Consider the following 13,284-nt stretch of genomic DNA (forward strand, 5'->3'; position numbering starts at 1 on the left):
CTGAGGTTTTGAGACTCGCAGTGATAGGAGCCAGGGGAGTACTACAAATTCATCTCTGGTTCAGAATGAAAATGTCTGCTTGTTCCCAGACACTGCTGACCCTACCTTCATATGGGGCTTCCTTTGCCAGTCCCTTCTCTGCCTAGTCATCTTCTTTGGTCACCACAAAACTGCATTCCCCCAATATCCTGGAAGCTTGCATATTCCCTTCATCCCTGAACCAGACTTAGGAAGAAGCTCCCTTTGTTCCCCATTTTGAGAGCTGCTGAACTGGGTGGTCACTGTGGTAAACCCACAGACTACAAAATGATGTTGAGAGTGCTCTGCCCCTCAGTTGCCAGCGAGCCATACTGTGAGCCTAATTCAAACAATATACAGAGTCTTGACAAGAACTTTCAAGTGGTAAACAAAATCCCTCACTGAGGGAATCAGCTGAGTAGATATTGAACACTGAACAGAGCTACCCACGGGTCAGCAGGCAAACACAATAGGTGTGAGTCTGTCTGAGTCAAACCATGCATGTAATTAGCTGTACTGTACAGAAGGAATTATACCTGAAAGCCAATGTGGTTTCAGAGCCAACAGGAGTACCACAGACATGGTATTTGTTCTCAGACAACTGTAAGAGAAGTGTAGGGAACAGAACAAAGGTCTCTATGTAACCTTTGTTGATCTCACCAAGGCTTTCGATACTGTGAGCAGAAAAGGTCTCTGGCAGATTTTGGAACGTTTAGGATGTCCCCCCAAGTTCCTTAAAATGATCATCTCACTTCACGAGGATCAGCACGGCCAAGTCAGATATGGTGATGCACTTTCTGAGCCCTTTCTAATAACCAATGGTGTGAAACAAGGCTGCGTTCTCGCATCAACCCTATTCACAATCTTTTTCAGCATGATGCTCCAAAGGGCCACTGCAGACCTCGATGATCAGGATGGTATCTACATTCAATACCGTACTGATGGAAGCCTATTCAACCTAAGGCGACTGAAGGCCCACGCTAAGACCTTAAATCATCTTGTCTGGGAGCTGCTTTATGCTGATGACACCACCCCTGTTGCCCACACAGAAGCAGCTCTGCAGCGTTTAACATCCTGCTTTGCAGACACTGTTGAGCTCCTTGGGCTGGAAGTCAGCTTGAAGAAGACAGAAGTTCTCTATCAGCCTGCACCTCAGGAAGTCTTCCATCATCCCCGTATCACCATTGGCCAATCAGAGCTCAAATCAGTCCAACAGTTTAATTACCTGGGTAGCCTCATCTCCTTGGATGGTAAGATTGACGGAGAGATAGAAAACAGGTTAGCAAAGACATACAGTGCTTTCGGAAAACTCCATAAAAGACTATGGTGTAATAAACTCCTGAAGAAAAGTACCAAGATCAGTGTTTACAGAGCCATAGTGCTGTCCACTCTTTTATATGGATCAAAATCATGGGTCATCTACCGCCACCACCTACGTCTCCTAGAACGCTTCCATCAACGCTGCCTCCGTACAATCCCAAACATCCACTGGTCAGATTATGTGACTGATATATCTGTTCTAGAACAAGCAGCAGTCACAAGTATTGAGGTCATGTTACTGAGAACTCAGCTGCGATGGGCAGGGCACGTCTCCAGGATGAAGGACCACCGTTTCCCTAAGATCTTGCTTTATGGTGAACTTGCCACCAGCTGCCACAAGAGAGGAGCCCTGAAGAAAAGTTACAAGGACTCCCTGAAACAACATCTCAGCCTTGGACATATTGATCATCATAACTGGTCTACTCTGGCCTCAAATCGGGAGGTCTGGAGACACACCATCTATAACGCTGCTGCTTCCTTTGAGAAAGCACGCAGGATCACTCGAGGAGAAAAGACAGCACAGAAAGAACCATGTCTTGCAGAATATACCACCTAAGGAGTCCTTCTGCTGTGCCTTTTGCAATCGGACATGTCTGTCTCGTATTGGCCTTATTAGCCACCAGTGTGCTTGTAACAAATGTGGATAGAGCCTTTCCCAAATCTTCGTTCGCGAAGCCTGGCCATGATGACACCCAGACACAGTAACTGAGGAACTTACTCTGCATCTCTTGGCCTATCAAACTCATAAAGCACATGAGACTGCAACCTCATTCTCCAGAGTTCTTGAGTTTAGCATAATTCCTGCCTTACCACCTCACATTCTTACCTTCTCTCTTATTGATGAGAGCAGTGACCTTTGTCTGATTCTCCAGCCAGCACCTTTTGACTTTCTGTATTGCAAACATCCCTCTCCCAACTCCCCCTCTTCAACCTTGTGTGCTTATTTCTCTCATGCAATACCAATTCAGCGCTTCTCTGAGACACAAACGGTGCCTCTGAGCTCACTTGTGCTGATGTATCCTGCTGCTTTGCTCTCCTGCCTCCTCACTTCTTGTTCATTTGTCCTGGCCACCTGTCATAACATGTTTTTTCACCTCTACACCCCTTCGAAATAGTTCTACTGCCAAGCAGGTACACCACTGGTAATTCAGCCTCTGGGTAAAACTTATTTAACAAGAATGACATCTCAGAGCACACTGTTTATCTATGGAACCTTTTTCCTAATTTCCCTTAATGAAGGAGCTGATATTTCATTGACAACCATTTGCTGAAGAACACAAGGTTCATCCTCACACTGGTAAACCTTAAAACAAAGGAGAAATTCAAACAGCCTACAGTCAGCCTGCTGCCAGATCAAGGGCTTTATTATGAGTTCAGTTCAAACTGCTCATGATGCCAACACAATGAAAGACACTTGGCTTGCTAACATGAAAAGAATCATCCCTACTTCAGTATATCTTATTATCCCGGGAAGGGAATTCAGGCAGTCTGTTCCATTATTTGATGGCTGATATTAAACTCATCAGACCCAGTTGTAAACTCAGACACATTTAGATATTAAACTCAGACACAATATTCAGATATTAAAGAAGGCCTGACATTGTGAAATCTCTTATTCACATTTGATTTGCTGGGTAGCATGAGGAAGAACCCTCTCTCTCTCCAGTACTTCCCTGTGCCCTTCTCTGGATGAAATCAGATGACTTAAGGCACGGCAGCTATCAGAAACATGAGGTCAGCCATGTCAGCCCTATCTGAATTTACTGAGGCTGGCATGTTTATGGTGTTATTGGTACTCAAAAGACTTGATTGCTCTTTTGTTTGAAAGAGACAAAAACAGTGACATATACCCACACAGCAGCACTCTCTTCCCTCTTCAAATATGTGTTTCTCTTTCAGGGCTTCCTACCTGCTCTAGGGAGGTATTTGTCCTCATTTACCAGGATGGGTTTGAGGTCTATGGTTCCCTTCAAGGCATTTTGCCCCTTCCCCTCTTTATCCTCTGCTCATCTGGAATTTCTGTATCTCTCTTCATGCATCCCATTCCCAGAAACAGTTTCCAAATACATCTTTATCCACATCATTCTTGGAAACATAACCATCTACTAAGTCCAGGAAGGGCTGCATGGCCCAAGTGGAATTTCTTCCCACCCAACCCATCACAACCCACCAAACAGAGGAGTGGCATGACCAAAAGCAGTGACTGACAAGTCACTGCTCTGCCTGGACAGCCAGAAACTTCTGCAGGGAAAGAAAAGTAGAAATAAATCCAAGTGCAAGAACTCTTTTTGACAATAAATGCCTAGAGCTCACCTCACCACCAAATAAGTTTTCATCTTGTTTCCACAGTGAGTGCTGAGGCTAGTGGGTTTAAATGGACATTTAAAGTCTACATTGGGTGGGCAATGGCACATGGCATTTGAGCACATGGTGTGCTGCTTTAAGATCTCCATACCTGCAGGATAATCAAAACAAGTCCAGTTCCCACTGGGAGCACGTATCTACCCAGCAGGACTGCTGTATTGGTTCCTGAATGTGGAGCCAGGATACAAGCAAATAAGCTGCCAACATACAGAACATAATTGGAAACCCTCTGCCTAGCTGCTCGCTCATTAATCAAAACAGATTCATAATGTACCTGGCTCCTTCTGCCTGCTCCTGGTCTATAATTAGCAACTTGTGCTTAGGGAGCAGCACTGGTAAATTGCTTCCTGTCTTTGGTGACAGTAAGTTGTATCTCTGAGAAGGATATGACAAAGGCAAAGGAATGGGGACAAATGGCTACAATAACACAGAAGCCATTAGCACTAAGCAGCAACAATAACCCTTCACATCTCCATACTTGCTTTGCTTTCGTTTGTACAAGACTCCGTTGTCTTGTTGGAATTATGGACAGATGTGAGAAGCTGGGAATGGCAGGCACCATACAGCAGTCACGTAGGTTCCTTTTACACAAGTAGCACCAGCATTGAGGCTTTACCCCTTGGAAAAAGCCTGAAAACTGCTGGGATGGCTGTGGACCAGGGTGCTGGGCTACATAGACTGCCTCAGGGCTGTCAGGCAGTGGTCCACTCCCTCCTCACCATCTGAACTGTGTGCTTGACTGTCCTTGATCTGTGATCCAACAAAATCACACCATCTGCACCCTTGGGAGCATATTTCCCTTGATCACCTCCTTTCACAGACTCTGCAATGAGACATCCTGGCAGAAAAAGGATCATGTGCTGCCGTGTGAGGCCTGACCATAGCACCTGCAGTTCTTACAGGTGGAGATGGGACTGAGGCTCTGCTTTTGGCCTATGATCCTATTGCTACTCATCCCTACAAGGTTCCATCACCATGGACCTAAGATGTCCACACAAGGAGGTTTGTGGCTCTTCTAGTTAGTGACTGTACAAAGAATTTCTTCCTGCTCCTGAGCAGCTTTAAATGAGCTGGTGCTCTGCTGTGTAGAAATGGAAATGTTCATAGGTGTGAGAATGCCACTCATTATAATTCTTGGGAATTGTCATTAAGTCAACACATACTCAGGTTCTGCAAATCCCTAAATCTGTTGCTGTAAAAAAAAGTCAAATCTGTCTAGGCTTTTTGATTGCAAATGAGTATACTGAAAGCGTGCTTCTTCCTCTGAAAAATCAAAGCCTGCTTGATTGAAATTCATTTTCACACAATCAGCCGATGCAGCTCACACTTTAGACATTTTCAAATTCTTTTTACTTTTCTAGAAAAAATACATAAATCATGAAGAAAAATGTCTTTCTCCAAAGTCATCTGTCCAGGCTTTTAGTCTCTTATATTTTTTGCTGCCAAACTTAGATTAATAAGATGAAAAAAATGTGTGATTTCTTAGATGACAATAATGGGATGATCTTTCTCCTGTTTCTTCTGCATATAAACCAGTAATAAAAAAAAGGTGTTTTGATGGCAAAGCATTAGATTCAGGTGCTCATAATACTAAAATACTTTAGGTTTATTTTGTAAGAATAATGCCTAAATGCTGCCTCTGATTTTCCTTACAACATTCCAGATATTTTGTTTCACATCAAGAATTGTGAAAACCTTTTCCTTCTTTTGGTAGCTGAAAAAACTTGCTTTTTTCTGTCTTGTCTCTCTGATGTTTTGCTTTGCACAGTCTCTTTAGCCAGAACAGTATTTTTGCCTTGAACTGTTGCTTGATGCTCGCCTTTCATCCTGTGGGAAATAAATAAGGCTGTTTTATTACAAGGCAGGATTGCCTCTGGTGCAGAGACGGAAATATCTCCTTGTGACTGTAGATCACCTCGCTCGCTGGGTGGAGGCACTCCCAGTCTTGGAAGCTGCTGTGCGGGGTGCAGCTGGAGTGTTATTGTAACAAATGATCCCTGGGTTCGGAGTGCCTGAGGCCACTGACTCTGATCGGGGATCACAGTTCACTTCAAAGCTCTTAAAACTGATATGTGAAGCTTTACAAATAAATTGGCAGTATCACGCTCCACGGCATCCACAGAGTTCAGGGAGGGTGGAACGTATGAATCAGACTTTAAAGTGAACAATCATTAAATTAACATTGGAAACAGAACTCCCCTGGACCAAATGTTTGCCTCTGGCCCTTTTTCCAATCAGAACAGCTCTCAGAAGAGATTTGAATTTATCTCCATATGAGATGTTATTGAGGCTACCTTATCCCACGTGCCACAAAAATAGTAGTAAGACCCCTACTCTAGAAGTGGGTGATAAGCTCCTCAAGGAGTATATTATGGTGATAGTAAAAAGACTAGAAAATTTTAGACAGCGGGGATTACTGCCTCAAACTATGAAATTAGAAATAAAAACACATTTCTGTAGAGGACTGGGTCCTAATAAAAACTTGGAAAGAGGAGTCACTAAAACCAGAGTGAGAGAGACCTCACTGGGTAATATTAACTACTGAGACAGCAATAAGGACAATAGAAAAAGGGTGGACTCATAGTGCAAGGGTCAAAAGACCAATAATGCCTCTTCCTGCTGTCCCTAAATGAGAATGCCAAAGAGAGTTCCCCAAGATAAAAATAACTCGAAAATAAATTTCTTACAGAATTCAAGAAAGAAGAACATTACAGAAAGACATCTTCTTGCTGTGGAACAACGTGGGATCTCTGGTTCATGGGAAGGGTCACCAATGAAAAAATTGGTAAAGTAGGTACGAGCTCAGCTGTGAGAACAAGATATGAACACAAGGGATAGGCTTACATCTCACAGTTGGATTAGAGTGTAGTAACTGTGAGTACATTACCTCTTTATATAAAGCATTGTGAACTAAATATTACTGCTGTCGCATAAGAAAGTTTATGCAAGCAAGGAATCTAATAGCTCTCACCAGCCTTCAGTATCATTAAAGAGGATATAGTAGAGGGCAAGACTGGGTTGGCCTCTGAACCTGCCACAAAGAAGATCTTTTACCCCGCTGTTGGCTGCAAACCAATAGGCATGGGGAGTGGAGGCACATGTCATACTGGACCTCTGCTCACTATAATAGTGTTACAGCTGATGATTATTACTGTTGAGAGCGACTGTCCGAAATGTTATCATGATGCTTATTATAAAGAAAGTGTAATACAGACCTTTAGGGCACGCAAATATGTGAACAAAGCACGTTACAATAAAGATGAATGAGAAACTTGTGTGGAAAGCTATAAGCAGTACTGGGTGGCAACAAACTTGGGACTGACAGGAACCAGATTAGGGTCAGACTGTCCAGAAGGTGAAGAGTGATTTGTTGGGATTTTTCATGCAAAGAAGAAGGACAGGATTTAATAAAGGAAGAAGTTGTTACCAGTGGCAAACAGAAAGTACAGCAGACTAAAACACCGTTGAATAATTTATATCTGGACCTGAAGGAAAAATTAATCAAAGACTTGGAATTCCCTTTGGTAAGACAAAATTTATTTATTATTTTAGCAGAAAAAATAGCAATTGAGTTTAAGCTTACTCATTGTTGGGTTTGTGGGGGACCCCTAATGATCGAAGAGTGGCCTTGGAATGGTACTGCCCTAGGCATGAAAGAAATACTTAAATGGAATTATACCTTTACTAACAGCAAAATAAGTCAACCAGAAGGATGGGTATTGAGTTTTACAACAATTGGACTAGACTGTTTGCAAAGAATAGGAGCCCCTTTTTCACAATCAGTTGGAGATCCTCCTGTAAAAGAATCTTAAGTACAAACTCACTGGTAAATATGTTCCCCGAGCTCCCAAGACTTACTGAACTGAAAAACAAACCCACTTCTGACTGTAGATGGATAGGAAGCTGGAAACTGTACAAATGCAACAGAACAAAAATAAATCCTTTTTCAGGGATTAGTGAAATTTCAAAATTCTGGGAGAACATAGATCGTATCTCCAAAGAATTTTGGAAAGCACTGGATGGGTTTTTCTGGATATGTGGGAAAAGAGCATATACTTTTCTCCCAGGAACATGGACAGGATGCTGTGCCCTAGGGTTAATACAACCTGAATTTTTTTGTTTTAGAGAAGGGGAATAAACTAGGAGTTCCACTGTATGAAGATGTAAAACTGGAAAGGAGGACAATTGGGAGAACTCAGGAATGAGAAAAAGATGAATGGTCTCCCCAAAGAATTATAGAGACACATGGCCTGAGTACATGGGCATATGATGGGAGTTGCAGTTATCAAACTCCTATTCACATGCTTAACTGAATAATACGATTGCAAGCAGTAATTGAAATAATTAGCAATCACACTACACAAGGCTTGGGGTTACTGACCCGCCAGCAAACCCTGAGCAGAGCAGCCATGTGCCAGAATCGGCTGGTGCTAGACTACCTCTTGGCAGAAGAAGGAGAGGTGTGTGGTAAATTTAATATTCAAACTGTTGTTTGCAAAGAGATGATAATGGAGAAGTAATAACAAATACAGCAACCAATGTCTGGAAAATAGCCCATAAACCAGTACACGAGGGGTGGTGGGCTAATCCATTCAGGAAAACATGGTGGAAACAGCTGGGCTTCTTCTCTTGTGTACCTTGGCTGTACTGTCATTTCTGCCTTGTTTAATTCCATGTTTTATAAGATTAATACTGAGTGTAGTTCAAAGAATGCACCTGACCACCACACTGATGGATCCGAAGGACGCTACGACTGGGAACCTTGAGACGTGGAAGATCACGGTCCTACGCCCCGACTCTGAACAAGTAAAAAACAAGACCAAAGCATTGGAGAGGCTAGCTGAATGGGAGCGATCTTGAAAGGACAATGAAAACATCTAATGTTGAGCTTGCAATAAAACCATGAAGAAAAGAAAAAGGGGAGATTGTGGGAAATAAATAAGGTGGTTTTATTACAAGCAGGGATTTCCATGGTTACCTCGTGTTGAGATACCTGGAGGTCATTTTGTTTGAAAGACTGAGGAGCCAATGTGTGGTCGAGGACTGGAGGACTGCTTGTGGTTCTGCTTGAAGTTGCTTATTGCTGCTGCCTACCTGCTGCTACATACAGTTCTGCTTGGGGTTGCCTATTGCTGCTTATAGTTCTGCCTGCTTACTGTTACAGTGAGAAGGAGAGCCAGGAAGAATGTAAGGGGGTGAGACCAACCTGGGCTCACTGCCAGGGAACCATGCGGCCTGGGGTAGGGAAACAACCTGATAGATGGATGAGGACAACCAACGGGCTGCACCAGAAAGCAAAGATTGCCTTTTAAGGAATAAAAGAGCAAGGGCTGTCATGGGAGGAGCAAGGGAGTGGTTATGCTAATTGCAGGGTCTTAAAAGGGCTCATCTCTCTCGGTCCAGTGTGCTCGAACTGGGTCATGAGTTTGGTGCACCCAGCATGCTGTTAATAAAGTTCCTTGTTTCACTTTATTTGGCTGTCTTCTAAATTTTAATTAGAGATATTTCTCACAATCCCTAGGAAGAATCTTGTTTGTAATTATTTCAAAAGATCAAAACTAATTTAAAATGTAGGGAACACCTGGAAAGCATAAAGGAAAAGCTCAGCTCTTACAAAATGGAAGAAAAGCAAAAGGAAGAGATGTGACAGAAATACAGTTCTGGTGTCTATTAAGAGGAGGCTGCTAATAAATAAATAGAAAGTGTAACAATTGATCCAAAATGTCAGAATAATTGTGCTTATAAGCCTTACGCCTGTCAGAAGTTTGGAAGGAGAATTTTTTAAATTGTTACAGGGACTTGGACACACAGTACACACTTAGAAGAAAGCTTCTTAGAGTCAAAAAAATACAGAGAGAAAGAGACATAGAGAGAGAGAAGGGAAGAAGAGGAGAAGAAAGCAAGAAAGCAAGAAAGGAAGGAAGAAAGGAAGACAGAAAGAAAGAAGAAAGAAAGAGAAAGAAAGAAAGAAAGAAAGAAAGAAAGAAAGAAAGAAAGAAAGAAAGAAGGAAGGAAAGAAGGAAAGAAAGAAGGAAAGAAGGTAAGAAGGAAAGAAAGAAAGAAAGAAAGAAAGAAAGAAAGAAAGAAAAGGAAAGAAAGAAAGAAAGAAAAGGAAAGAAAGAAAGAAAACATTGGAGCATAAAAGAGTTACCTAAAACTCCAACAGAGTAGAAGCCTAAAGAGAAGTTGACCTGCCAAAGTAGTGTCTGGTGACAAAAGGTGTGACATGGAAAGAGAGAAACAAAAGGGTAAAATTAGAGGCATCAACACCTGGCTACAGTTTTCTGGTGGTTCAAGTTAAAATATCCCACAAATGCACACCCTTCAGAGCTGAAAAGAGTGAAATTAAGGGAGTGTCTCCCCAAAACCCACATTTTCTGCCATTTATCTTTACGGGGACTTCTTTTGATTCGTGGGCAAGTGCTACTCTAGATGGTTTTTCTGGCATTAAGAAGGAACTAATTACCAATGCATCTGCTCCCACCAGTGCTGCTCACTGGAGAGTTCCCACGGTCACTCCATCAAACACAGCAGCTTTTTAGAGGGGAGAAAAAAGTCAGCCCATGATGCAAGTCCCTGCAGCCTAGGCAGGTGAGATGGCCAAAGGGAGCTAACCCACCTGAGAAGGGTTGCCTGCTCTCCAGGACCTGACTGTATATTACATTTAGTCAAATTATGAATGCACAAAACAAATTTAAAAGGAGAGGTCAAACTTTTTTTTGTAGGATCCTGATTAATCAATGTACATTTAACTGACATTTCTCTTTTGATTATATAAATCTGTATTATTTTAGTTCAACTGACTGGATGTCCTAGTTAGGACAGCTGAGATCAGTTCATCATGGTGGGTGTAACCCAAAACTGTATTCTATAGCCTTCCATGTCATTTCCCAGAAACTAGACTATTGTTGTCAATAGACTATTCGCACCCTCTGCCCATAGAGCCTGACTCCTCAGGCTATAAACTAGGTGTTAAGAGGCCTGTGAGATAGGAGGATGTTTCTGTCCTCACACCCTTTGTGGAACTCCCCGCCCTGAGGGGAGCACTGAACATTCCTGCCTGAACTGGAGGATATATAATCTTGGAGTTTTGGAACATTTTTCAACCCACTCGTGGGATCCAGAGGACGGCTGCATCTCATCGCTCTCAACCAGACTTAGACCACCACTGGACTGCGATCACCAGTTCTGGCCAGACTGCAGCAGCTCTCCCACCAGCAGGTTCTTCCCCTCTCCCTTTACTTTGGACTCAAGCGGGGCCCAAGGAACACCACTTTGTTCATGCCCCAGGGCACTGGGTTATACATTTGAGTTTTTGTGGGTTGAGACCAATTGTTTGTTTGTATTATTGTACTTATTGTATTATTTTAATAAATTGTTATTCTGACTTATAATCTCTCCTTTGAGTTGAGTTCATTCCCCCTGCTGGTTAACTTTTAAACCAGCACACTGGACCACAAGGCTAAGGCACTGTCAGGACCTCCAGTGGCTGGAGGTCTTCTCAGACTTCTGAATGCCTGTTGCTTCAAAGCAGGGGCTTCAAGATCTGAAGACCTATCTCTTTCATGAGTAAAAAGTCCCTGTGCTGTGTTTTGCTCTGTCCTACAGCTCAGTGCTCCCTGCTCCCCTGGCAATTGTGCAGCAGTGGGACTGGCATTCACAGCTAAGCAAATGTTTGAATGCTTACTGGATTTAGGGCTCATCTGGTCTCCTTTCATTTGGGCCTTTATGCTGTGGACTGCTCAAAGTAATGCATGTTCATTCAATACAATTGAAAATAATCTAGGCAGACATCATTAAGGGCACAGTGCTAAAGAGTGACCTCTGAAAAGCCGGTTGTGCTGACCCCGTGGTGTGGATTGGATTTTCCATACATCGGTAATTAACCAGTACTTCATCAAGTATAGCTTTAATTACCTCACTGATACACCTGTTTTTCTGTTAGATCATGCTGAAAACAACTTCAACTTTTAACAACTGTAAAAATATACTTTTTATCCAAAGAGGTGGCAGACACACAGCAGTGCTGCTTCCTCTCGTTCCATTATTCTTGTGGTCTTTTCCACAAATGCTCCCGTGTCTCTTAGGTATTACTTTTTAATCATCTACCCTCATTACATTTAGTGTTTACTCCTTTTTCATTCTATAGCACAAAGCCAGAAAGAAGGCAATTAAAATTCAATAACGGTGCAGTGCTTAGACACTCATTAAGTAGTCATTAGGTAACCTGAAGACTCATTGTCTTCACGAGGGTTAGTTTCCTCGTGCTCTGTGACTCTCCTCTCCGCAGTATTAGCTCAAAACAGCAAGCACGATGTGAATATGAATCCAGAGGGTCCCTAAGTCTCCCGGCCCAGGCACAGCTGCTCCTCTGCCTCCTGGACACTCACCAACCTCGGAGGAAGCAAACCCGAGGGGCCCCTACAGCAGCACCAGGGAAATGCTCAGCCTTGGGGCAGCCCTGGGCTGCCCCTGCTCCTGCTGTGCTCCCTGGCTGGGACCGATACAACCTGGCAGTGATTCCTGTCCTTTCAGGCCATAGAAGGACCATTTCAACACCCTTGTTTACACTTGTTTAGAATACCCGTCGCAGAAATAATGCCCCCAGTTGCAAAGACAGCTTGTAGAAGGACAAGCATGAGTAACTGGCAAAATTAGGGCTCTAGGGAGTCAGGAGCATTCATTGTCAGCATCAGGAGCCAAGCTCTTCCAAACTCTAAAACAGCATTTGAAATGAGCAGGCTTCATTTTGAGGTGGGAAAAAAAACAACTCATTGGCACAGACAGGATGGCAAAAGTACGGCACTGATTGTCAGATGCATAAAGGCATCAATAAAATAATGCTCCCACTCAAAAACTGTTTTATAAAACAAGAGAAGCTGCTTCTCTTGATTAAAAGGATTGCCTCTGGACATTAAACAGCACCTGTTCTGCACACTCTGAGCACCCTGAGTTTGCTTTGCTTTCTGTCCTTGAGGAGCTGGGGAGGAAGGAGGACAAGAAAAGACAACTGAGACAGTTCAAGCTAGGAAGACTTCACAGCAGTTCTAAAGAGTATTTCCCAGGAACTCAGTGAGAGCAGAGGGAGCAAACTCCAATGCATTATTTAAGACTACCCCTCCACTGCTGACCCTTTATAGATGCATATCAATAGAGCAGCCTCCACCAGAAAGAGGCTTCTATATGAAAAAAAACTGAAATAGAACTCATATTAGAGATGCTGAGAGGATATAACACAGCCCAAGGGAATATCTGCATTCCATGGTACAATAAGGCAGACTCTGAGGGGTCAACAGATGACAATGGAGGTAGGAGAGCAATTCACAGATTCCCAGCTTGTTCATAGCACTCAGTCACCTCCAGGGCATAAAGCTCTGGCACAGAATCACCTCGTCGATAATCCATCACCTGCACACTTACGTGCCCTGTCACAGAGTCATATTTCATTAAATAATGGTTTTCTGTATGAAAATCCATTTCACAACATTGCATTGTTCTTTATACCTTGCCTTACCCCAGTAGCTGAAAGCCACTGCTGAGTGCCTGGTGCAGTGTCAGGCAAGGAGCAAGAGGAGTGCTACC

The sequence above is a fragment of the Manacus candei genome, unplaced genomic scaffold, assembly GCF_025592945.1.
Source record: "Manacus candei isolate 608988 ecotype Guabito, Panama unplaced genomic scaffold, ASM2559294v1 h1tg000026l, whole genome shotgun sequence".
Lineage (NCBI taxonomy): Eukaryota > Metazoa > Chordata > Aves > Passeriformes > Pipridae > Manacus > Manacus candei.